This window comes from Crinia signifera, chromosome 6, assembly GCF_055691185.1.
Source record: "Crinia signifera chromosome 6, ASM5569118v1, whole genome shotgun sequence".
Classification (NCBI taxonomy): Eukaryota; Metazoa; Chordata; class Amphibia; order Anura; family Myobatrachidae; genus Crinia; species Crinia signifera.
The window spans coordinates 33,902,081-33,929,779 of record NC_139222.1 but is presented as its reverse complement, the minus strand read 5'-3'; positions in this window follow the sequence as shown (position 1 = coordinate 33,929,779).

Sequence of the window (27,699 nt, the reverse complement as noted above, 5' to 3'; positions counted from 1 at the left end):
CCCCGGGGCTGTCGTTTTGGTCAAAAAATGAAAATTCTAAAAGTTCCGTTTTTTCTGCTTTAAACTCTAGGTACACATCCAAAATGTATTACTGAGTTGAAAGAAGTGGATTCTGGTGCATGGTTTTGAAACCGCAGTCAGAAAAAAAATCACATCCATATCAACATGTTTATAACCCCCGAGGCTGTCGTTTTGGTCAAAAAATGAAAATTCTAAAAGTTCCGTTTTTTCTGCTTTAAACTCTAGGTACACATCCAAAATGTATTACTGAGTTGAAAGAAGTGGATTCTGGTGCATGGTTTTGAAACCGCAGTCAGAAAAAAAATCACAACCATATCAACATGTTAATAACCCCCGGGGCTGTCGTTTTGGTCAAAAAATGAAAATTCTAAAAGTTCCGTTTTTTCTGCTTTAAACTCTAGGTACACATCCAAAATGTATTACTGAGTTGAAAGAAGTGGATTCTGGTGCATGGTTTGAAACCGCAGTCAGAAAAAAAATCACAACCATATCAACATGTTAATAACCCCCGGGGCTGTCGTTTTGGTCAAAAAATTAAAATTCTAAAAGTTCTGTTTTTTCTGCTTTAAACTCTAGGTACACATCCAAAATGTATTACTGAGTTGAAAGAAGTGGATTCTGGTGCATGGTTTTGAAACCGCAGTCATAAAAAAAATCACATCCATATCAACATGTTTATAACCCCCGGGGCTGTCGTTTTGGTCAAAAAATGAAAATTCTAAAAGTTCCGTTTTTTCTGCTTTAAACTCTAGGTACACATCCAAAATGTATAACTGAGTTGAAAGAAGTGGATTCTGGTGCATGGTTTTGAAACCGCAGTCAGAAAAAAAATCACAACCATATCAACATGTTTATAACCCCCGGGGCTGTCGTTTTGGTCAAAAAATGAAAATTCTAAAAGTTCCATTTTTTTTCTGCTTTAAACTCTAGGTACACATCCAAAATGTATTACTGAGTTGAAAGAAGTGGATTCTGGTGCATGGTTTTGAAACCGCAGTCAGAAAAAAAATCACAACCATATCAACATGATAATAACCCCCGGGGCTGTCGTTTTGGTCAAAAAATGAAAATTCTAAAAGTTCCGTTTTTTCTGCTTTAAACTCTAGGTACACATCCAAAATGTATTACTGAGTTGAAAGAAGTGGATTCTGGTGCATGGTTTTGAAACCGCAGTCAGAAAAAAAATCACAACCATATCAACATGTTTATAACCCCCGGGGCTGTCGTTTTGGTCAAAAAATGAAAATTCTAAAAGTTCCGTTTTTTCTGCTTTAAACTCTAGGTACACATCCAAAATGTATTATTGAGTTGAAAGAAGTGGATTCTGGTGCATGGTTTTAAAACCGCAGTCAGAAAAAAAATCACAACCATATCAACATGTTTATTACCCCCGGGGCTGTCGTTTTGGTCAAAAAATGAAAATTCTAAAAGTTCCGTTTTTTCTGCTTTAATCTCTAGGTACACATCCAAAATGTATTACTGAGTTGAAAGATGTGGATTCTGGTGCATGGTTTTGAAACCGCAGTCAGAAAAAAAATCACAACCATATCAACATGTTAATAACCACCGGGGCTGTCGTTTTGGTCAAAAAATGAAAATTCTAAAAGTTCCGTTTTTTCTGCTTTAAACTCTAGGTACACAACCAAAATGTATTACTGAGTTGAAAGAAGTGGATTCTGGTGCATGGTTTTAAAACCGCAGTCAGAAAAAAAATCACAACCATATCAACATGTTTATAACCCCCGGGGCTGTTGTTTTGGTCAAAAAATGAAAATTCTAAAAGTTCAGTTTTTTCTGCTTTAAACTCTAGGTACACATCCAAAATGTATTACTGAGTTGAAAGAAGTGGATTCTGGTGCATGGTTTTGAAACCGCAGTCAGAAAAAAAATCACATCCATATCAACATGTTTATAACCCCCGAGGCTGTCGTTTTGGTCAAAAAATGAAAATTCTAAAAGTTCAGTTTTTTCTGCTTTAAACTCTAGGTACACATCCAAAATGTATAACTGAGTTGAAAGAAGTGGATTCTGGTGCATGGTTTTGAAACCGCAGTCAGAAAAAAATCACAACCATATCAACATGTTAATAACCCCCGGGGCTGTCGTTTTGGTCAAAAAATGAAAATTCTAAAAGTTCCGTTTTTTCTGCTTTAAACTCTAGGTACACATTCAAAATGTATTATTGAGTTGAAAGAAGTGGATTCTGGTGCATGGTTTTAAAACCGCAGTCAGAAAAAAAATCACAACCATATCAACATGTTTATAACCCCCGGGGCTGTCGTTTTGGTCAAAAAATGAAAATTCTAAAAGTTCAGTTTTTTCTGCTTTAATCTCTAGGTACACATCCAAAATGTATTACTGAGTTGAAAGATGTGGATTCTGGTGCATGGTTTTGAAACCGCAGTCAGAAAAAAAATCACAACCATATCAACATGTTAATAACCACCGGGGCTGTCGTTTTGGTCAAAAAATGAAAATTCTAAAAGTTCCGTTTTTTCTGCTTTAAACTCTAGGTACACAACCAAAATGTATTACTGAGTTGAAAGAAGTGGATTCTGGTGCATGGTTTTGAAACCGCAGTCAGAAAAAAAATCACAAATATATCAACATGTTTATAACCCCCGGGGCTGTTGTTTTGGTCAAAAAATGAAAATTCTAAAAGTTCCGTTTTTTCTGCTTTAAACTCTAGGTACACATCCAAAATGTATTACTGAGTTGAAAGAAGTGGATTCTGGTGCATGGTTTTGAAACCGCAGTCAGAAAAAAAATCACAACCATATCAACATGTTTATAACCCCCGGGGCTGTTGTTTTGGTCAAAAAATGAAAATTCTAAAAGTTCAGTTTTTTCTGCTTTAAACTCTAGGTACACATCCAAAATGTATTACTGAGTTGAAAGAAGTGGATTCTGGTGCATGGTTTTGAAACCGCAGTCAGAAAAAAAATCACAACCATATCAACATGTTTATAACCCCCGGGGCTGTCGTTTTGGTCAAAAAATGAAAATTCTAAAAGTTCAGTTTTTTCTGCTTTAAACTCTAGGTACACATCCAAAATGTATTACTGAGTTGAAAGAAGTGGATTCTGGTGCATGGTTTGAAACCGCAGTCAGAAAAAAAATCACAACCATATCAACATGTTAATAACCCCCGGGGCTGTCGTTTTGGTCAAAAAATGAAAATTCTAAAAGTTCTGTTTTTTCTGCTTTAAACTCTAGGTACACATCCAAAATGTATTACTGAGTTGAAAGAAGTGGATTCTGGTGCATGGTTTTGAAACCGCAGTCATAAAAAAAATCACATCCATATCAACATGTTTATAACCCCCGGGGCTGTCGTTTTGGTCAAAAAATGAAAATTCTAAAAGTTCCGTTTTTTCTGCTTTAAACTCTAGGTACACATCCAAAATGTATTACTGAGTTGAAAGAAGTGGATTCTGGTGCATGGTTTTGAAACCGCAGTCAGAAAAAAAATCACAACCATATCAACATGTTAATAACCCCCGGGGCTGTTGTTTTGGTCAAAAAATGAAAATTCTAAAAGTTCCGTTTTTTCTGCTTTAAACTCTAGGTACACATCCAAAATGTATTACTGAGTTGAAAGAAGTGGATTCTGGTGCATGGTTTTGAAACCGCAGTCAGAAAAAAAATCACAACCATATCAACATGTTTATAACCCCCGGGGCTGTCGTTTTGGTCAAAAAATGAAAATTCTAAAAGTTCCGTTTTTTTCTGCTTTAAACTCTAGGTACACATCCAAAATGTATTACTGAGTTGAAAGAAGTGGATTCTGGTGCATGGTTTTGAAACCGCAGTCAGAAAAAAAATCACAACCATATCAACATGTTTATAACCCCCGGGGCTGTCGTTTTGGTCACAAAATGAAAATTCTAAAAGTTCAGTTTTTTCTGCTTTAAACTCTAGGTACACATCCAAAATGTATTACTGAGTTGAAAGAAGTGGATTCTGGTGCATGGTTTGAAACCGCAGTCAGAAAAAAAATCACAACCATATCAACATGTTAATAACCCCCGGGGCTGTCGTTTTGGTCAAAAAATTAAAATTCTAAAAGTTCTGTTTTTTCTGCTTTAAACTCTAGGTACACATCCAAAATGTATTACTGAGTTGAAAGAAGTGGATTCTGGTGCATGGTTTTGAAACCGCAGTCATAAAAAAAATCACATCCATATCAACATGTTTATAACCCCCAGGGCTGTCGTTTTGGTCAAAAAATGAAAATTCTAAAAGTTCCGTTTTTTCTGCTTTAAACTCTAGGTACACATCCAAAATGTATTACTGAGTTGAAAGAAGTGGATTCTGGTGCATGGTTTTGAAACCGCAGTCAGAAAAAAAATCACAACCATATCAACATGTTAATAACCCCCGGGGCTGTTGTTTTGGTCAAAAAATGAAAATTCTAAAAGTTCCGTTTTTTCTGCTTTAAACTCTAGGTACACATCCAAAATGTATTACTGAGTTGAAAGAAGTGGATTCTGGTGCATGGTTTTGAAACCGCAGTCAGAAAAAAAATCACAACCATATCAACATGTTTATAACCCCCGGGGCTGTCGTTTTGGTCAAAAAATGAAAATTCTAAAAGTTCCGTTTTTTTCTGCTTTAAACTCTAGGTACACATCCAAAATGTATTACTGAGTTGAAAGAAGTGGATTCTGGTGCATGGTTTTGAAACCGCAGTCAGAAAAAAAATCACAACCATATCAACATGATAATAACCCCCGGGGCTGTCGTTTTGGTCAAAAAATGAAAATTCTAAAAGTTCAGTTTTTTCTGCTTTAAACTCTAGGTACACATCCAAAATGTATTACTGAGTTGAAAGAAGTGGATTCTGGTGCATGGTTTTGAAACCGCAGTCAGAAAAAAAATCACAACCATATCAACATGTTTTGGTCAAAAAATGAAAATTCTAAAAGTTCCGCTTTTTCTGCTTTAAACTCTAGGTACACATTCAAAATGTATTATTGAGTTGAAAGAAGTGGATTCTGGTGCATGGTTTTAAAACCGCAGTCAGAAAAAAAATCACAACCATATCAACATGTTTATAACCCCCGGGGCTGTCGTTTTGGTCAAAAAATGAAAATTCTAAAAGTTCCGTTTTTTCTGCTTTAATCTCTAGGTACACATCCAAAATGTATTACTGAGTTGAATAATGTGGATTCTGGTGCATGGTTTTGAAACCGCAGTCAGAAAAAAAATCACAACCATATCAACATGTTAATAACCACCGGGGCTGTCGTTTTGGTCAAAAAATGAAAATTCTAAAAGTTCCGTTTTTTCTGCTTTAAACTCTAGGTACACAACCAAAATGTATTACTGAGTTGAAAGAAGTGGATTCTGGTGCATGGTTTTGAAACCGCAGTCAGAAAAAAAATCACAAATATATCAACATGTTTATAACCCCCGGGGCTGTTGTTTTGGTCAAAAAATGAAAATTCTAAAAGTTCTGTTTTTTCTGCTTTAAACTCTAGGTACACATCCAAAATGTATTACTGAGTTGAAAGAAGTGGATTCTGGTGCATGGTTTGAAACCGCAGTCAGAAAAAAAATCACAACCATATCAACATGTTAATAACCCCCGGGGCTGTCGTTTTGGTCAAAAAATGAAAATTCTAAAAGTTCTGTTTTTTCTGCTTTAAACTCTAGGTACACATCCAAAATGTATTACTGAGTTGAAAGAAGTGGATTCTGGTGCATGGTTTTGAAACCGCAGTCATAAAAAAAATCACATCCATATCAACATGTTTATAACCCCCGGGGCTGTCGTTTTGGTCAAAAAATGAAAATTCTAAAAGTTCCGTTTTTTCTGCTTTAAACTCTAGGTACACATCCAAAATGTATAACTGAGTTGAAAGAAGTGGATTCTGGTGCATGGTTTTGAAACCGCAGTCAGAAAAAAAATCACAACCATATCAACATGTTTATAACCCCCGGGGCTGTCGTTTTGGTCAAAAAATGAAAATTCTAAAAGTTCCGTTTTTTTCTGCTTTAAACTCTAGGTACACATCCAAAATGTATTACTGAGTTGAAAGAAGTGGATTCTGGTGCATGGTTTTGAAACCGCAGTCAGAAAAAAAATCACAACCATATCAACATGTTAATAACCCCCGGGGCTGTCGTTTTGGTCAAAAAATGAAAATTCTAAAAGTTCCGTTTTTTCTGCTTTAAACTCTAGGTACACATCCAAAATGTATTACTGAGTTGAAAGAAGTGGATTCTGGTGCATGGTTTTGAAACCGCAGTCAGAAAAAAAATCACAACCATATCAACATGTTTATAACCCCCGGGGCTGTCGTTTTGGTCAAAAAATGAAAATTCTAAAAGTTCCGTTTTTTCTGCTTTAAACTCTAGGTACACATCCAAAATGTATTACTGAGTTGAAAGAAGTGGATTCTGGTGCATGGTTTTGAAACCGCAGTCATAAAAAAAATCACATCCATATCAACATGTTTATAACCCCCGGGGCTGTCGTTTTGGTCAAAAAATGAAAATTCTAAAAGTTCCGTTTTTTCTGCTTTAAACTCTAGGTACACATCCAAAATGTATAACTGAGTTGAAAGAAGTGGATTCTGGTGCATGGTTTTGAAACCGCAGTCAGAAAAAAAATCACAACCATATCAACATGTTTATAACCCCCGGGGCTGTCGTTTTGGTCAAAAAATGAAAATTCTAAAAGTTCCGTTTTTTTCTGCTTTAAACTCTAGGTACACATTCAAAATGTATTACTGAGTTGAAAGAAGTGGATTCTGGTGCATGGTTTTGAAACCGCAGTCAGAAAAAAAATCACAACCATATCAACATGATAATAACCCCCGGGGCTGTCGTTTTGGTCAAAAAATGAAAATTCTAAAAGTTCCGTTTTTTCTGCTTTAAACTCTAGGTACACATCCAAAATGTATTACTGAGTTGAAAGAAGTGGATTCTGGTGCATGGTTTTGAAACCGCAGTCAGAAAAAAAATCACAACCATATCAACATGTTTATAACCCCCGGGGCTGTCGTTTTGGTCAAAAAATGAAAATTCTAAAAGTTCCGTTTTTTCTGCTTTAAACTCTAGGTACACATCCAAAATGTATTACTGAGTTGAAAGAAGTGGATTCTGGTGCATGGTTTTGAAACCGCAGTCAGAAAAAAAATCACAACCATATCAACATGTTTATAACCCCCGGGGCTGTCGTTTTGGTCAAAAAATGAAAATTCTAAAAGTTTCGTTTTTTCTGCTTTAAACTCTAGGTACACATTCAAAATGTATTATTGAGTTGAAAGAAGTGGATTCTGGTGCATGGTTTTAAAACCGCAGTCAGAAAAAAAATCACAACCATATCAACATGTTTATAACCCCCGGGGCTGTCGTTTTGGTCAAAAAATGAAAATTCTTAAAGTTCCGTTTTTTCTGCTTTAAACTCTAGGTACACATCCAAAATGTATTACTGAGTTGAAAGAAGTGGATTCTGGTGCATGGTTTTGAAACCGCAGTCAGAAAAAAAATCACATCCATATCAACATGTTTATAACCCCCGGGGCTGTCGTTTTGGTCAAAAAATGAAAATTCTAAAAGTTCCGTTTTTTCTGCTTTAAACTCTAGGTACACATCCAAAATGTATTACTGAGTTGAAAGAAGTGGATTCTGGTGCATGGTTTTGAAACCGCAGTCAGAAAAAAAATCACAACCATATCAACATGTTAATAACCCCCGGGGCTGTTGTTTTGGTCAAAAAATGAAAATTCTAAAAGTTCCGTTTTTTCTGCTTTAAACTCTAGGTACACATCCAAAATGTATTACTGAGTTGAAAGAAGTGGATTCTGGTGCATGGTTTTGAAACCGCAGTCAGAAAAAAAATCACAACCATATCAACATGTTTATAACCCCCGGGGCTGTCGTTTTGGTCAAAAAATGAAAATTCTAAAAGTTCCGTTTTTTCTGCTTTAAACTCTAGGTACACATCCAAAATGTATAACTGAGTTGAAAGAAGTGGATTCTGGTGCATGGTTTTAAAACCACAGTCAGAAAAAAAATCACAACCATATCAACATGTTTATAACCCCCGGGGCTGTCGTTTTGGTCAAAAAATGAAAATTCTAAAAGTTCAGTTTTTTCTGCTTTAAACTCTAGGTACACATCCGAAATGTATTACTGAGTTGAAAGAAGTGGATTCTGGTGCATGGTTTTGAAACCGCAGTCAGAAAAAAAATCACATCCATATCAACATGTTTATAACCCCCGGGGCTGTCGTTTTGGTCAAAAAATGAAAATCTAAAAGTTCCGTTTTTTCTGCTTTAAACTCTAGGTACACATCCAAAATGTATAACTGAGTTGAAAGAAGTGGATTCTGGTGCATGGTTTGAAACCGCAGTCAGAAAAAAAATCACAACCATATCAACATGTTTATAACCCCCGGGGCTGTCGTTTTGGTCAAAAAATGAAAATTCTAAAAGTTCCGTTTTTTCTGCTTTAAACTCTAGGTACACATCCAAAATGTATTACTGAGTTGAAAGAAGTGGATTCTGGTGCATGGTTTTGAAACCGCAGTCAGAAAAAAAATCACAACCATATCAACATGTTTATAACCCCCGGGGCTGTCGTTTTGGTCAAAAAATGAAAATTCTAAAAGTTCCGTTTTTTCTGCTTTAAACTCTAGGTACACATCCAAAATGTATAACTGAGTTGAAAGAAGTGGATTCTGGTGCATGGTTTTAAAACCACAGTCAGAAAAAAAATCACAACCATATCAACATGTTTATAACCCCCGGGGCTGTCGTTTTGGTCAAAAAATGAAAATTCTAAAAGTTCAGTTTTTTCTGCTTTAAACTCTAGGTACACATCCGAAATGTATTACTGAGTTGAAAGAAGTGGATTCTGGTGCATGGTTTTGAAACCGCAGTCAGAAAAAAAATCACATCCATATCAACATGTTTATAACCCCCGGGGCTGTCGTTTTGGTCAAAAAATGAAAATCTAAAAGTTCCGTTTTTTCTGCTTTAAACTCTAGGTACACATCCAAAATGTATAACTGAGTTGAAAGAAGTGGATTCTGGTGCATGGTTTGAAACCGCAGTCAGAAAAAAAATCACAACCATATCAACATGTTTATAACCCCCGGGGCTGTCGTTTTGGTCAAAAAATGAAAATTCTAAAAGTTCCGTTTTTTCTGCTTTAAACTCTAGGTACACATCCAAAATGTATTACTGAGTTGAAAGAAGTGGATTCTGGTGCATGGTTTTGAAACCGCAGTCAGAAAAAAAATCACAACCATATCAACATGTTTATAACCCCCGGGGCTGTCGTTTTGGTCAAAAAATGAAAATTCTAAAAGTTCCGTTTTTTCTGCTTTAAACTCTAGGTACACATCCAAAATGTATTACTGAGTTGAAAGAAGTGGATTCTGGTGCATGGTTTTGAAACCGCAGTCAGAAAAAAAATCACAACCATATCAACATGTTTATAATCCCCGGGGCTGTCGTTTTGGTCAAAAAATGAAAATTCTAAAAGTTCCGTTTTTTCTGCTTTAATCTCTAGGTACACATCCAAAATGTATTACTGAGTTGAAAGATGTGGATTCTGGTGCATGGTTTTGAAACCGCAGTCAGAAAAAAAATCACAACCATATCAACATGTTAATAACCACCGGGGCTGTCGTTTTGGTCAAAAAATGAAAATTCTAAAAGTTCCGTTTTTTCTGCTTTAAACTCTAGGTACACAACCAAAATGTATTACTGAGTTGAAAGAAGTGGATTCTGGTGCATGGTTTTGAAACCGCAGTCAGAAAAAAAATCACAACCATATCAACATGTTTATAACCCCCGGGGCTGTCGTTTTGGTCAAAAAATGAAAATTCTAAAAGTTCCGTTTTTTCTGCTTTAAACTCTAGGTACACAACCAAAATGTATTACTGAGTTGAAAGAAGTGGATTCTGGTGCATGGTTTTGAAACCGCAGTCAGAAAAAAAATCACAACCATATCAACATGTTTATAACCCCCGGGGCTGTTGTTTTGGTCAAAAAATGAAAATTCTAAAAGTTCAGTTTTTTCTGCTTTAAACTCTAGGTACACATCCAAAATGTATTACTGAGTTGAAAGAAGTGGATTCTGGTGCATGGTTTTGAAACCGCAGTCAGAAAAAAAATCACATCCATATCAACATGTTTATAACCCCCGGGGCTGTCGTTTTGGTCAAAAAATGAAAATTCTAAAAGTTCCGTTTTTTCTGCTTTAAACTCTAGGTACACATCCAAAATGTATAACTGAGTTGAAAGAAGTGGATTCTGGTGCATGGTTTTGAAACCGCAGTCAGAAAAAAAATCACAACCATATCAACATGTTAATAACCCCCGGGGCTGTCGTTTTGGTCAAAAAATGAAAATTCTAAAAGTTCCATTTTTTCTGCTTTAAACTCTAGGTACACATCCAAAATGTATTACTGAGTTGAAAGAAGTGGATTCTGGTGCATGGTTTTGAAACCGCAGTCAGAAAAAAAATCACAACCATATCAACATGTTAATAACCCCCGGGGCTGTCGTTTTGGTCAAAAAATGAAAATTCTAAAAGTTCTGTTTTTTCTGCTTTAAACTCTAGGTACACATCCAAAATGTATTACTGAGTTGAAAGAAGTGGATTCTGGTGCATGGTTTTGAAACCGCAGTCATAAAAAAAATCACATCCATATCAACATGTTTATAACCCCCGGGGCTGTCGTTTTGGTCAAAAAATGAAAATTCTAAAAGTTCCGTTTTTTCTGCTTTAAACTCTAGGTACACATCAAAAATGTATAACTGAGTTGAAAGAAGTGGATTCTGGTGCATGGTTTTGAAACCGCAGTCAGAAAAAAAATCACAAACAATATCAACATGTTTATAACCCCCGGGGCTGTCGTTTTGGTCAAAAAATGAAAATTCTAAAAGTTCCATTTTTTTCTGCTTTAAACTCTAGGTACACATCCAAAATGTATTACTGAGTTGAAAGAAGTGGATTCTGGTGCATGGTTTTGAAACCGCAGTCAGAAAAAAAATCACAAACATATCAACATGTTAATAACCCCCGGGGCTGTCGTTTTGGTCAAAAAATGAAAATTCTAAAAGTTCTGTTTTTTCTGCTTTAAACTCTAGGTACACATCCAAAATGTATTACTGAGTTGAAAGAAGTGGATTCTGGTGCATGGTTTTGAAACCGCAGTCAGAAAAAAAATCACAACCATATCAACATGTTTATAACCCCCGGGGCTGTCGTTTTGGTCAAAAAATGAAAATTCTAAAAGTTCCGTTTTTTCTGCTTTAAACTCTAGGTACACATCCAAAATGTATTACTGAGTTGAAAGAAGTGGATTCTGGTGCATGGTTTTGAAACTGCAGTCAGAAAAAAAATCACAACCATATCAACATGTTAATAACCCCCGGGGCTGTCGTTTTGGTCAAAAAATGAAAATTCTAAAAGTTCCGTTTTTTCTGCTTTAAACTCTAGGTACACATCCAAAATGTATTACTGAGTTGAAAGAAGTGGATTCTGGTGCATGGTTTTGAAACCGCAGTCAGAAAAAAAATCACATCCATATCAACATGTTTATAACCCCCGGGGCTGTCGTTTTGGTCAAAAAATGAAAATTCTAAAAGTTCCGTTTTTTCTGCTTTAAACTCTAGGTACACATCCAAAATGTATTACTGAGTTGAAAGAAGTGGATTCTGGTGCATGGTTTTGAAACCGCAGTCAGAAAAAAAAATCAGAACCATATCAACATGTTAATAACCCCCGGGGCTGTTGTTTTGGTCAAAAAATGAAAATTCTAAAAGTTCCGTTTTTTCTGCTTTAAACTCTAGGTACACATCCAAAATGTATTACTGAGTTGAAAGAAGTGGATTCTGGTGCATGGTTTTGAAACCGCAGTCAGAAAAAAAATCACAACCATATCAACATGTTTATAACCCCCGGGGCTGTCGTTTTGGTCAAAAAATGAAAATTCTAAAAGTTCAGTTTTTTCTGCTTTAAACTCTAGGTACACATCCAAAATGTATTACTGAGTTGAAAGAAGTGGATTCTGGTGCATGGTTTTGAAACCGCAGTCAGAAAAAAAATCACAACCATATCAACATGTTAATAAACCCCGGGGCTGTCGTTTTGGTCAAAAAATGAAAATTCTAAAAGTTCCGTTTTTTCTGCTTTAAACTCTAGGTACACATCCAAAATGTATTACTGAGTTGAAAGAAGTGGATTCTGGTGCATGGTTTAAAACCGCAGTCAGAAAAAAAATCACAACCATATCAACATGTTAATAACCCCCGGGGCTGTCGTTTTGATCAAAAAATTAAAATTCTAAAAGTTCTGTTTTTTCTGCTTTAAACTCTAGGTACACATCCAAAATGTATTACTGAGTTGAAAGAAGTGGATTCTGGTGCATGGTTTTGAAACCGCAGTCATAAAAAAAATCACATCCATATCAACATGTTTATAACCCCCGGGGCTGTCGTTTTGGTCAAAAAATGAAAATTCTAAAAGTTCCGTTTTTTCTGCTTTAAACTCTAGGTACACATCCAAAATGTATAACTGAGTTGAAAGAAGTGGATTCTGGTGCATGGTTTTGAAACCGCAGTCAGAAAAAAAATCACAACCATATCAACATGTTTATAACCCCCGGGGCTGTCGTTTTGGTCAAAAAATGAAAATTCTAAAAGTTCCATTTTTTTTCTGCTTTAAACTCTAGGTACACATCCAAAATGTATTACTGAGTTGAAAGAAGTGGATTCTGGTGCATGGTTTTGAAACCGCAGTCAGAAAAAAAATCACAACCATATCAACATGATAATAACCCCCGGGGCTGTCGTTTTGGTCAAAAAATGAAAATTCTAAAAGTTCCGTTTTTTCTGCTTTAAACTCTAGGTACACATCCAAAATGTATTACTGAGTTGAAAGAAGTGGATTCTGGTGCATGGTTTTGAAACCGCAGTCAGAAAAAAAATCACAACCATATCAACATGTTTATAACCCCCGGGGCTGTCGTTTTGGTCAAAAAATGAAAATTCTAGAAGTTCCGTTTTTTCTGCTTTAAACTCTAGGTACACATCCAAAATGTATTATTGAGTTGAAAGAAGTGGATTCTGGTGCATGGTTTTAAAACCGCAGTCAGAAAAAAAATCACAACCATATCAACATGTTTATTACCCCCGGGGCTGTCGTTTTGGTCAAAAAATGAAAATTCTAAAAGTTCCGTTTTTTCTGCTTTAATCTCTAGGTACACATCCAAAATGTATTACTGAGTTGAAAGATGTGGATTCTGGTGCATGGTTTTGAAACCGCAGTCAGAAAAAAAATCACAACCATATCAACATGTTAATAACCACCGGGGCTGTCGTTTTGGTCAAAAAATGAAAATTCTAAAAGTTCCGTTTTTTCTGCTTTAAACTCTAGGTACACAACCAAAATGTATTACTGAGTTGAAAGAAGTGGATTCTGGTGCATGGTTTTAAAACCGCAGTCAGAAAAAAAATCACAACCATATCAACATGTTTATAACCCCCGGGGCTGTTGTTTTGGTCAAAAAATGAAAATTCTAAAAGTTCAGTTTTTTCTGCTTTAAACTCTAGGTACACATCCAAAATGTATTACTGAGTTGAAAGAAGTGGATTCTGGTGCATGGTTTTGAAACCGCAGTCAGAAAAAAAATCACATCCATATCAACATGTTTATAACCCCCGGGGCTGTCGTTTTGGTCAAAAAATGAAAATTCTAAAAGTTCAGTTTTTTCTGCTTTAAACTCTAGGTACACATCCAAAATGTATAACTGAGTTGAAAGAAGTGGATTCTGGTGCATGGTTTTGAAACCGCAGTCAGAAAAAAATCACAACCATATCAACATGTTAATAACCCCCGGGGCTGTCGTTTTGGTCAAAAAATGAAAATTCTAAAAGTTCCGTTTTTTCTGCTTTAAACTCTAGGTACACATTCAAAATGTATTATTGAGTTGAAAGAAGTGGATTCTGGTGCATGGTTTTAAAACCGCAGTCAGAAAAAAAATCACAACCATATCAACATGTTTATAACCCCCGGGGCTGTCGTTTTGGTCAAAAAATGAAAATTCTAAAAGTTCAGTTTTTTCTGCTTTAATCTCTAGGTACACATCCAAAATGTATTACTGAGTTGAAAGATGTGGATTCTGGTGCATGGTTTTGAAACCGCAGTCAGAAAAAAAATCACAACCATATCAACATGTTAATAACCACCGGGGCTGTCGTTTTGGTCAAAAAATGAAAATTCTAAAAGTTCCGTTTTTTCTGCTTTAAACTCTAGGTACACAACCAAAATGTATTACTGAGTTGAAAGAAGTGGATTCTGGTGCATGGTTTTGAAACCGCAGTCAGAAAAAAAATCACAAATATATCAACATGTTTATAACCCCCGGGGCTGTTGTTTTGGTCAAAAAATGAAAATTCAAAAAGTTCCGTTTTTTCTGCTTTAAACTCTAGGTACACATCCAAAATGTATTACTGAGTTGAAAGAAGTGGATTCTGGTGCATGGTTTTGAAACCGCAGTCAGAAAAAAAATCACAACCATATCAACATGTTTATAACCCCCGGGGCTGTTGTTTTGGTCAAAAAATGAAAATTCTAAAAGTTCAGTTTTTTCTGCTTTAAACTCTAGGTACACATCCAAAATGTATTACTGAGTTGAAAGAAGTGGATTCTGGTGCATGGTTTTGAAACCGCAGTCAGAAAAAAAATCACATCCATATCAACATGTTTATAACCCCCGGGGCTGTCGTTTTGGTCAAAAAATGAAAATTCTAAAAGTTCCGTTTTTTCTGCTTTAAACTCTAGGTACACATCCAAAATGTATAACTGAGTTGAAAGAAGTGGATTCTGGTGCATGGTTTTGAAACCGCAGTCAGAAAAAAAATCACAACCATATCAACATGTTTATAACCCCCGGGGCTGTCGTTTTGGTCAAAAAATGAAAATTCTAAAAGTTCCGTTTTTTTCTGCTTTAAACTCGAGGTACACATCCAAAATGTATTACTGAGTTGAAAGAAGTGGATTCTGGTGCATGGTTTTGAAACCGCAGTCAGAAAAAAAATCACAACCATATCAACATGTTTATTACCCCCGGGGCTGTCGTTTTGGTCAAAAAATGAAAATTCTAAAAGTTCCGTTTTTTCTGCTTTAATCTCTAGGTACACATCCAAAATGTATTACTGAGTTGAAAGATGTGGATTCTGGTGCATGGTTTTGAAACCGCAGTCAGAAAAAAAATCACAACCATATCAACATGTTAATAACCACCGGGGCTGTCGTTTTGGTCAAAAAATGAAAATTCTAAAAGTTCCGTTTTTTCTGCTTTAAACTCTAGGTACACAACCAAAATGTATTACTGAGTTGAAAGAAGTGGATTCTGGTGCATGGTTTTAAAACCGCAGTCAGAAAAAAAATCACAACCATATCAACATGTTTATAACCCCCGGGGCTGTTGTTTTGGTCAAAAAATGAAAATTCTAAAAGTTCAGTTTTTTCTGCTTTAAACTCTAGGTACACATCCAAAATGTATTACTGAGTTGAAAGAAGTGGATTCTGGTGCATGGTTTTGAAACCGCAGTCAGAAAAAAAATCACATCCATATCAACATGTTTATAACCCCCGGGGCTGTCGTTTTGGTCAAAAAATGAAAATTCTAAAAGTTCAGTTTTTTCTGCTTTAAACTCTAGGTACACATCCAAAATGTATAACTGAGTTGAAAGAAGTGGATTCTGGTGCATGGTTTTGAAACCGCAGTCAGAAAAAAATCACAACCATATCAACATGTTAATAACCCCCGGGGCTGTCGTTTTGGTCAAAAAATGAAAATTCTAAAAGTTCCGTTTTTTCTGCTTTAAACTCTAGGTACACATTCAAAATGTATTATTGAGTTGAAAGAAGTGGATTCTGGTGCATGGTTTTAAAACCGCAGTCAGAAAAAAAATCACAACCATATCAACATGTTTATAACCCCCGGGGCTGTCGTTTTGGTCAAAAAATGAAAATTCTAAAAGTTCAGTTTTTTCTGCTTTAATCTCTAGGTACACATCCAAAATGTATTACTGAGTTGAAAGATGTGGATTCTGGTGCATGGTTTTGAAACCGCAGTCAGAAAAAAAATCACAACCATATCAACATGTTAATAACCACCGGGGCTGTCGTTTTGGTCAAAAAATGAAAATTCTAAAAGTTCCGTTTTTTCTGCTTTAAACTCTAGGTACACAACCAAAATGTATTACTGAGTTGAAAGAAGTGGATTCTGGTGCATGGTTTTGAAACCGCAGTCAGAAAAAAAATCACAAATATATCAACATGTTTATAACCCCCGGGGCTGTTGTTTTGGTCAAAAAATGAAAATTCAAAAAGTTCCGTTTTTTCTGCTTTAAACTCTAGGTACACATCCAAAATGTATTACTGAGTTGAAAGAAGTGGATTCTGGTGCATGGTTTTGAAACCGCAGTCAGAAAAAAAATCACAACCATATCAACATGTTTATAACCCCCGGGGCTGTTGTTTTGGTCAAAAAATGAAAATTCTAAAAGTTCAGTTTTTTCTGCTTTAAACTCTAGGTACACATCCAAAATGTATTACTGAGTTGAAAGAAGTGGATTCTGGTGCATGGTTTTGAAACCGCAGTCAGAAAAAAAATCACATCCATATCAACATGTTTATAACCCCCGGGGCTGTCGTTTTGGTCAAAAAATGAAAATTCTAAAAGTTCCGTTTTTTCTGCTTTAAACTCTAGGTACACATCCAAAATGTATAACTGAGTTGAAAGAAGTGGATTCTGGTGCATGGTTTTGAAACCGCAGTCAGAAAAAAAATCACAACCATATCAACATGTTTATAACCCCCGGGGCTGTCGTTTTGGTCAAAAAATGAAAATTCTAAAAGTTCCGTTTTTTTCTGCTTTAAACTCGAGGTACACATCCAAAATGTATTACTGAGTTGAAAGAAGTGGATTCTGGTGCATGGTTTTGAAACCGCAGTCAGAAAAAAAATCACAACCATATCAACATGATAATAACCCCCGGGGCTGTCGTTTTGGTCAAAAAATGAAAATTCTAAAAGTTCAGTTTTTTCTGCTTTAAACTCTAGGTACACATCCAAAATGTATTACTGAGTTGAAAGAAGTGGATTCTGGTGCATGGTTTTGAAACCGCAGTCAGAAAAAAAATCACATCCATATCAACATGTTTATAACCCCCGGGGCTGTCGTTTTGGTCAAAAAATGAAAATTCTAAAAGTTCCGTTTTTTCTGCTTTAAACTCTAGGTACACATCCAAAATGTATAACTGAGTTGAAAGAAGTGGATTCTGGTGCATGGTTTTGAAACCGCAGTCAGAAAAAAAATCACATCCATATCAACATGTTTATAAACCCCGGGGCTGTCGTTTTGGTCAAAAAATGAAAATTCTAAAAGTTCCGTTTTTTCTGCTTTAAACTCTAGGTACACATCCAAAATGTATAACTGAGTTGAAAGAAGTGGATTCTGGTGCATGGTTTTAAAACCACAGTCAGAAAAAAAATCACAACCATATCAACATGTTTATAACCCCCGGGGCTGTCGTTTTGGTCAAAAAATGAAAATTCTAAAAGTTCATTTTTTTCTGCTTTAAACTCTAGGTACACATCCGAAATGTATTACTGAGTTGAAAGAAGTGGATTCTGGTGCATGGTTTTGAAACCGCAGTCAGAAAAAAAATCACAACCATATCAACATGTTTATAACCCCCGGGGCTGTCGTTTTGGTCAAAAAATGAAAATTCTAAAAGTTCCGTTTTTTCTGCTTTAAACTCTAGGTACACATCCAAAATGTATTACTGAGTTGAAAGAAGTGGATTCTGGTGCATGGTTTTGAAACCGCAGTCAGAAAAAAAATCACATCCATATCAACATGTTTATAACCCCCGGGGCTGTCGTTTTGGTCAAAAAATGAAAATCTAAAAGTTCCGTTTTTTCTGCTTTAAACTCTAGGTACACATCCAAAATGTATAACTGAGTTGAAAGAAGTGGATTCTGGTGCATGGTTTGAAACCGCAGTCAGAAAAAAAATCACAACCATATCAACATGTTTATAACCCCCGGGGCTGTCGTTTTGGTCAAAAAATGAAAATTCTAAAAGTTCAGTTTTTTCTGCTTTAAACTCTAGGTACACATCCAAAATGTATTACTGAGTTGAAAGAAGTGGATTCTGGTGCATGGTTTTGAAACCGCAGTCAGAAAAAAAATCACAACCATATCAACATGTTTATAATCCCCGGGGCTGTCGTTTTGGTCAAAAAATGAAAATTCTAAAAGTTCCGTTTTTTCTGCTTTAATCTCTAGGTACACATCCAAAATGTATTACTGAGTTGAAAGATGTGGATTCTGGTGCATGGTTTTGAAACCGCAGTCAGAAAAAAAATCACAACCATATCAACATGTTAATAACCACCGGGGCTGTCGTTTTGGTCAAAAAATGAAAATTCTAAAAGTTCCGTTTTTTCTGCTTTAAACTCTAGGTACACAACCAAAATGTATTACTGAGTTGAAAGAAGTGGATTCTGGTGCATGGTTTTGAAACCGCAGTCAGAAAAAAAATCACAACCATATCAACATGTTTATAACCCCCGGGGCTGTCGTTTTGGTCAAAAAATGAAAATTCTAAAAGTTCCGTTTTTTCTGCTTTAAACTCTAGGTACACAACCAAAATGTATTACTGAGTTGAAAGAAGTGGATTCTGGTGCATGGTTTTGAAACCGCAGTCAGAAAAAAAATCACAACCATATCAACATGTTTATAACCCCCGGGGCTGTTGTTTTGGTCAAAAAATGAAAATTCTAAAAGTTCAGTTTTTTCTGCTTTAAACTCTAGGTACACATCCAAAATGTATTACTGAGTTGAAAGAAGTGGATTCTGGTGCATGGTTTTGAAACCGCAGTCATAAAAAAAATCACATCCATATCAACATGTTTATAACCCCCGGGGCTGTCGTTTTGGTCAAAAAATGAAAATTCTAAAAGTTCCGTTTTTTCTGCTTTAAACTCTAGGTACACATCCAAAATGTATAACTGAGTTGAAAGAAGTGGATTCTGGTGCATGGTTTTGAAACCGCAGTCAGAAAAAAAATCACAACCATATCAACATGTTTATAACCCCCGGGGCTGTCGTTTTGGTCAAAAAATGAAAATTCTAAAAGTTCCATTTTTTTCTGCTTTAAACTCTAGGTACACATCCAAAATGTATTACTGAGTTGAAAGAAGTGGATTCTGGTGCATGGTTTTGAAACCGCAGTCAGAAAAAAAATCACAAACATATCAACATGTTAATAACTCCCGGGGCTGTCGTTTTGGTCAAAAAATGAAAATTCTAAAAGTTCCGTTTTTTCTGCTTTAAACTCTAGGTACACATCCAAAATGTATTACTGAGTTGAAAGAAGTGGATTCTGGTGCATGGTTTTGAAACCGCAGTCAGAAAAAAAATCACAACCATATCAACATGTTTATAACCCCCGGGGCTGTCGTTTTGGTCAAAAAATGAAAATTCTAAAAGTTCCGTTTTTTCTGCTTTAAACTCTAGGTACACATCCAAAATGTATTACTGAGTTGAAAGAAGTGGATTCTGGTGCATGGTTTTGAAACTGCAGTCAGAAAAAAAATCACAACCATATCAACATGTTAATAACCCCCGGGGCTGTCGTTTTGGTCAAAAAATGAAAATTCTAAAAGTTCCGTTTTTTCTGCTTTAAACTCTAGGTACACATCCAAAATGTATTACTGAGTTGAAAGAAGTGGATTCTGGTGCATGGTTTTGAAACCGCAGTCAGAAAAAAAATCACATCCATATCAACATGTTTATAACCCCCGGGGCTGTCGTTTTGGTCAAAAAATGAAAATTCTAAAAGTTCCGTTTTTTCTGCTTTAAACTCTAGGTACACATCCAAAATGTATTACTGAGTTGAAAGAAGTGGATTCTGGTGCATGGTTTTGAAACCGCAGTCAGAAAAAAAATCACAACCATATCAACATGTTAATAACCCCCGGGGCTGTTGTTTTGGTCAAAAAATGAAAATTCTAAAAGTTCCGTTTTTTCTGCTTTAAACTCTAGGTACACATCCAAAATGTATTACTGAGTTGAAAGAAGTGGATTCTGGTGCATGGTTTTGAAACCGCAGTCAGAAAAAAAATCACAACCATATCAACATGTTTATAACCCCCGGGGCTGTCGTTTTGGTCAAAAAATGAAAATTCTAAAAGTTCAGTTTTTTCTGCTTTAAACTCTAGGTACACATCCAAAATGTATTACTGAGTTGAAAGAAGTGGATTCTGGTGCATGGTTTTGAAACCGCAGTCAGAAAAAAAATCACAACCATATCAACATGTTAATAACCCCCGGGGCTGTCGTTTTGGTCAAAAAATGAAAATTCTAAAAGTTCCGTTTTTTCTGCTTTAAACTCTAGGTACACATCCAAAATTTATTACTGAGTTGAAAGAAGTGGATTCTGGTGCATGGTTTGAAACCGCAGTCAGAAAAAAAATCACAACCATATCAACATGTTAATAACCCCCGGGGCTGTCGTTTTGGTCAAAAAATGAAAATTCTAAAAGTTCTGTTTTTTCTGCTTTAAACTCTAGGTACACATCCAAAATGTATTACTGAGTTGAAAGAAGTGGATTCTGGTGCATGGTTTTGAAACCGCAGTCATAAAAAAAATCACATCCATATCAAAATGTTTATAACCCCCGGGGCTGTCGTTTTGGTCAAAAAATGAAAATTCTAAAAGTTCCGTTTTTTCTGCTTTAAACTCTAGGTACACATCCAAAATGTATAACTGAGTTGAAAGAAGTGGATTCTGGTGCATGGTTTTGAAACCGCAGTCAGAAAAAAAATCACAACCATATCAACATGTTTATAACCCCCGGGGCTGTCGTTTTGGTCAAAAAATGAAAATTCTAAAAGTTCCATTTTTTTCTGCTTTAAACTCTAGGTACACATCCAAAATGTATTACTGAGTTGAAAGAAGTGGATTCTGGTGCATGGTTTTGAAACCGCAGTCAGAAAAAAAATCACAACCATATCAACATGATAATAACCCCCGGGGCTGTCGTTTTGGTCAAAAAATGAAAATTCTAAAAGTTCCGTTTTTTCTGCTTTAAACTCTAGGTACACATCCAAAATGTATTACTGAGTTGAAAGAAGTGGATTCTGGTGCATGGTTTTGAAACCGCAGTCAGAAAAAAAATCACAACCATATCAACATGTTTATAACCCCCGGGGCTGTCGTTTTGGTCAAAAAATGAAAATTCTAAAAGTTCCGTTTTTTCTGCTTTAAACTCTAGGTACACATCCAAAATGTATTATTGAGTTGAAAGAAGTGGATTCTGGTGCATGGTTTTAAAACCGCAGTCAGAAAAAAAATCACAACCATATCAACATGTTTATAACCCCCGGGGCTGTCGTTTTGGTCAAAAAATGAAAATTCTAAAAGTTCCGTTTTTTCTGCTTTAAACTCTAGGTACACATCCAAAATGTATTACTGAGTTGAAAGATGTGGATTCTGGTGCATGGTTTTGAAACCGCAGTCAGAAAAAAAATCACAACCATATCAACATGTTAATAACCACCGGGGCTGTCGTTTTGGTCAAAAAATGAAAATTCTAAAAGTTCCGTTTTTTCTGCTTTAAACTCTAGGTACACAACCAAAATGTATTACTGAGTTTAAAGAAGTGGATTCTGGTGCATGGTTTTAAAACCGCAGTCAGAAAAAAAATCACAAATATATCAACATGTTTATAACCCCCGGGGCTGTTGTTTTGGTCAAAAAATGAAAATTCTAAAAGTTCCGTTTTTTCTGCTTTAAACTCTAGGTACACATCCAAAATGTATTACTGAGTTGAAAGAAGTGGATTCTGGTGCATGGTTTTGAAACCGCAGTCAGAAAAAAAATCACAACCATATCAACATGTTTATAACCCCCGGGGCTGTTGTTTTGGTCAAAAAATGAAAATTCTAAAAGTTCAGTTTTTTCTGCTTTAAACTCTAGGTACACATCCAAAATGTATTACTGAGTTGAAAGAAGTGGATTCTGGTGCATGGTTTTGAAACCGCAGTCAGAAAAAAAATCACATCCATATCAACATGTTTATAACCCCCGGGGCTGTCGTTTTGGTCAAAAAATGAAAATTCTAAAAGTTCCGTTTTTTCTGCTTTAAACTCTAGGTACACATTCAAAATGTATTATTGAGTTGAAAGAAGTGGATTCTGGTGCATGGTTTTAAAACCGCAGTCAGAAAAAAAATCACAACCATATCAACATGTTAATAACCACCGGGGCTGTCGTTTTGGTAAAAAAATGAAAATTCTAAAAGTTCCGTTTTTTCTGCTTTAAACTCTAGGTACACAACCAAAATGTATTACTGAGTTGAAAGAAGTGGATTCTGGTGCATGGTTTTGAAACCGCAGTCAGAAAAAAAATCACAAATATATCAACATGTTTATAACCCCCGGGGCTGTTGTTTTGGTCAAAAAATGAAAATTCTAAAAGTTCCGTTTTTTCTGCTTTAATCTCTAGGTACACATCCAAAATGTATTACTGAGTTGAAAGATGTGGATTCTGGTGCATGGTTTTAAAACCGCAGTCAGAAAAAAAATCACAACCATATCAACATGTTAATAACCACCGGGGCTGTCGTTTTGGTCAAAAAATGAAAATTCTAAAAGTTCCGTTTTTTCTGCTTTAAACTCTAGGTACACAACCAAAATGTATTACTGAGTTGAAAGAAGTGGATTCTGGTGCATGGTTTTGAAACCGCAGTCAGAAAAAAAATCACAAATATATCAACATGTTTATAACCCCCGGGGCTGTTGTTTTGGTCAAAAAATGAAAATTCTAAAAGTTCCGTTTTTTCTGCTTTAAACTCTAGGTACACATCCAAAATGTATTACTGAGTTGAAAGAAGTGGATTCTGGTGCATGGTTTTGAAACAGCAGTCAGGAAAAAAATCACAACCATATCAACATGTTTATAACCCCCGGGGCTGTTGTTTTGGTCAAAAAATGAAAATTCTAAAAGTTCAGTTTTTTCTGCTTTAAACTCTAGGTACACATCCAAAATGTATTACTGAGTTGAAAGAAGTGGATTCTGGTGCATGGTTTTGAAACCGCAGTCAGAAAAAAAATCACATCCATATCAACATGTTTATAACCCCCGGGGCTGTCGTTTTGGTCAAAAAATGAAAATTCTAAAAGTTCCGTTTTTTCTGCTTTAAACTCTAGGTACACAACCAAAATGTATTACTGAGTTGAAAGAAGTGGATTCTGGTGCATGGTTTTGAAACCGCAGTCAGAAAAAAAATCACAACCATATCAACATGTTTATAACCCCCGGGGCTGTCGTTTTGGTCAAAAAATGAAAATTCTAAAAGTTCCGTTTTTTTCTGCTTTAAACTCTAGGTACACATCCAAAATGTATTACTGAGTTGAAAGAAGTGGATTCTGGTGCATGGTTTTGAAACCGCAGTCAGAAAAAAAATCACAACCATATCAACATGATAATAACCCCCGGGGCTGTCGTTTTGGTCAAAAAATGAAAATTCTAAAAGTTCAGTTTTTTCTGCTTTAAACTCTAGGTACACATCCAAAATGTATTACTGAGTTGAAAGAAGTGGATTCTGGTGCATGGTTTTGAAACCGCAGTCAGAAAAAAAATCACAACCATATCAACATGTTTTGGTCAAAAAATGAAAATTCTAAAAGTTCCGCTTTTTCTGCTTTAAACTCTAGGTACACATTCAAAATGTATTATTGAGTTGAAAGAAGTGGATTCTGGTGCATGGTTTTAAAACCGCAGTCAGAAAAAAAATCACAACCATATCAACATGTTTATAACCCCCGGGGCTGTCGTTTTGGTCAAAAAATGAAAATTCTAAAAGTTCCGTTTTTTCTGCTTTAATCTCTAGGTACACATCCAAAATGTATTACTGAGTTGAAAGATGTGGATTCTGGTGCATGGTTTTGAAACCGCAGTCAGAAAAAAAATCACAACCATATCAACATGTTAATAACCACCGGGGCTGTCGTTTTGGTCAAAAAATGAAAATTCTAAAAGTTCCGTTTTTTCTGCTTTAAACTCTAGGTACACAACCAAAATGTATTACTGAGTTGAAAGAAGTGGATTCTGGTGCATGGTTTTGAAACCGCAGTCAGAAAAAAAATCACAAATATATCAACATGTTTATAACCCCCGGGGCTGTTGTTTTGGTCAAAAAATGAAAATTCTAAAAGTTCCGTTTTTTCTGCTTTAAACTCTAGGTACACATCCAAAATGTATTACTGAGTTGAAAGAAGTGGATTCTGGTGCATGGTTTGAAACCGCAGTCAGAAAAAAAATCACAACCATATCAACATGTTAATAACCCCCGGGGCTGTCGTTTTGGTCAAAAAATGAAAATTCTAAAAGTTCTGTTTTTTCTGCTTTAAACTCTAGGTACACATCCAAAATGTATTACTGAGTTGAAAGAAGTGGATTCTGGTGCATGGTTTTGAAACCGCAGTCATAACAAAAATCACATCCATATCAACATGTTTATAACCCCCGGGGCTGTCGTTTTGGTCAAAAAATGAAAATTCTAAAAGTTCCGTTTTTTCTGCTTTAAACTCTAGGTACACATCCAAAATGTATAACTGAGTTGAAAGAAGTGGATTCTGGTGCATGGTTTTGAAACCGCAGTCAGAAAAAAAATCACAACCATATCAACATGTTTATAACCCCCGGGGCTGTCGTTTTGGTCAAAAAATGAAAATTCTAAAAGTTCCGTTTTTTTCTGCTTTAAACTCTAGGTACACATCCAAAATGTATTACTGAGTTGAAAGAAGTGGATTCTGGTGCATGGTTTTGAAACCGCAGTCAGAAAAAAAATCACAACCATATCAACATGTTTATAACCCCCGGGGCTGTCGTTTTGGTCAAAAAATGAAAATTCTAAAAGTTCCGTTTTTTCTGCTTTAAACTCTAGGTACACATCCAAAATGTATTACTGAGTTGAAAGAAGTGGATTCTGGTGCATGGTTTTGAAACTGCAGTCAGAAAAAAAATCACAACCATATCAACATGTTAATAACCCCCGGGGCTGTCGTTTTGGTCAAAAAATGAAAATTCTAAAAGTTCCGTTTTTTCTGCTTTAAACTCTAGGTACACATCCAAAATGTATTACTGAGTTGAAAGAAGTGGATTCTGGTGCATGGTTTTGAAACCGCAGTCAGAAAAAAAATCACATCCATATCAACATGTTTATAACCCCCGGGGCTGTCGTTTTGGTCAAAAAATGAAAATTCTAAAAGTTCCGTTTTTTCTGCTTTAAACTCTAGGTACACATCCAAAATGTATAACTGAGTTGAAAGAAGTGGATTCTGGTGCATGGTTTTAAAACCACAGTCAGAAAAAAAATCACAACCATATCAACATGTTTATAACCCCCGGGGCTGTCGTTTTGGTCAAAAAATGAAAATTCTAAAAGTTCCGTTTTTTCTGCTTTAAACTCTAGGTACACATCCAAAATGTATTACTGAGTTGAAAGAAGTGGATTCTGGTGCATGGTTTTGAAACCGCAGTCAGAAAAAAAATCACATCCATATCAACATGTTTATAACCCCCGGGGCTGTCGTTTTGGTCAAAAAATGAAAATTCTAAAAGTTCCGTTTTTTCTGCTTTAAACTCTAGGTACACATCCAAAATGTATAACTGAGTTGAAAGAAGTGGATTCTGGTGCATGGTTTTAAAACCACAGTCAGAAAAAAAATCACAACCATATCAACATGTTTATAACCCCCGGGGCTGTCGTTTTGGTCAAAAAATGAAAATTCTAAAAGTTCAGTTTTTTCTGCTTTAAACTCTAGGTACACATCCGAAATGTATTACTGAGTTGAAAGATGTGGATTCTGGTGCATGGTTTTGAAACCGCAGTCAGAAAAAAAATCACAACCATATCAACATGTTTATAACCCCCGGGGCTGTCGTTTTGGTCAAAAAATGAAAATTCTAAAAGTTCCGTTTTTTCTGCTTTAAACTCTAGGTACACATCCAAAATGTATTACTGAGTTGAAAGAAGTGGATTCTGGTGCATGGTTTTGAAACCGCAGTCAGAAAAAAAATCACATCCATATCAACATGTTTATAACCCCCGGGGCTGTCGTTTTGGTCAAAAAATGAAAATTCTAAAAGTTCCGTTTTTTCTGCTTTAAACTCTAGGTACACATCCAAAATGTATTACTGAGTTGAAAGAAGTGGATTCTGGTGCATGGTTTTGAAACCGCAGTCAGAAAAAAAATCACAACCATATCAACATGTTTATAATCCCCGGGGCTGTCGTTTTGGTCAAAAAATGAAAATTCTAAAAGTTCCGTTTTTTCTGCTTTAAACTCTAGGTACACATCCAAAATGTATTACTGAGTTGAAAGAAGTGGATTCTGGTGCATGGTTTTGAAACCGCAGTCAGAAAAAAAATCACATCCATATCAACATGTTTATAACCCCCGGGGCTGTCGTTTTGGTCAAAAAATGAAAATTCTAAAAGTTCCGTTTTTTCTGCTTTAAACTCTAGGTACACATCCAAAATGTATAACTGAGTTGAAAGAAGTGGATTCTGGTGCATGGTTTTAAAACCACAGTCAGAAAAAAAATCACAACCATATCAACATGTTTATAACCCCCGGGGCTGTCGTTTTGGTCAAAAAATGAAAATTCTAAAAGTTCAGTTTTTTCTGCTTTAAACTCTAGGTACACATCCGAAATGTATTACTGAGTTGAAAGATGTGGATTCTGGTGCATGGTTTTGAAACCGCAGTCAGAAAAAAAATCACAACCATATCAACATGTTTATAACCCCCGGGGCTGTCGTTTTGGTCAAAAAATGAAAATTCTAAAAGTTCCGTTTTTTCTGCTTTAAACTCTAGGTACACATCCAAAATGTATTACTGAGTTGAAAGAAGTGGATTCTGGTGCATGGTTTTGAAACCGCAGTCAGAAAAAAAATCACATCCATATCAACATGTTTATAACCCCCGGGGCTGTCGTTTTGGTCAAAAAATGAAAATTCTAAAAGTTCCGTTTTTTCTGCTTTAAACTCTAGGTACACATCCAAAATGTATTACTGAGTTGAAAGAAGTGGATTCTGGTGCATGGTTTTGAAACCGCAGTCAGAAAAAAAATCACAACCATATCAACATGTTTATAATCCCCGGGGCTGTCGTTTTGGTCAAAAAATGAAAATTCTAAAAGTTCCGTTTTTTCTGCTTTAAACTCTAGGTACACATCCAAAATGTATTACTGAGTTGAAAGAAGTGGATTCTGGTGCATGGTTTTGAAACCGCAGTCAGAAAAAAAATCACAACCATATCAACATGTTTATAACCCCCGGGGCTGTCGTTTTGGTCAAAAAATGAAAATTCTAAAAGTTCCGTTTTTTTCTGCTTTAATCTCTAGGTACACATCCAAAATGTATTACTGAGTTGAAAGATGTGGATTCTGGTGCATGGTTTTGAAACCGCAGTCAGAAAAAAAATCACAACCATATCAACATGTTAATAACCACCGGGGCTGTCGTTTTGGTCAAAAAATGAAAATTCTAAAAGTTCCGTTTTTTCTGCTTTAAACTCTAGGTACACAACCAAAATGTATTACTGAGTTGAAAGAAGTGG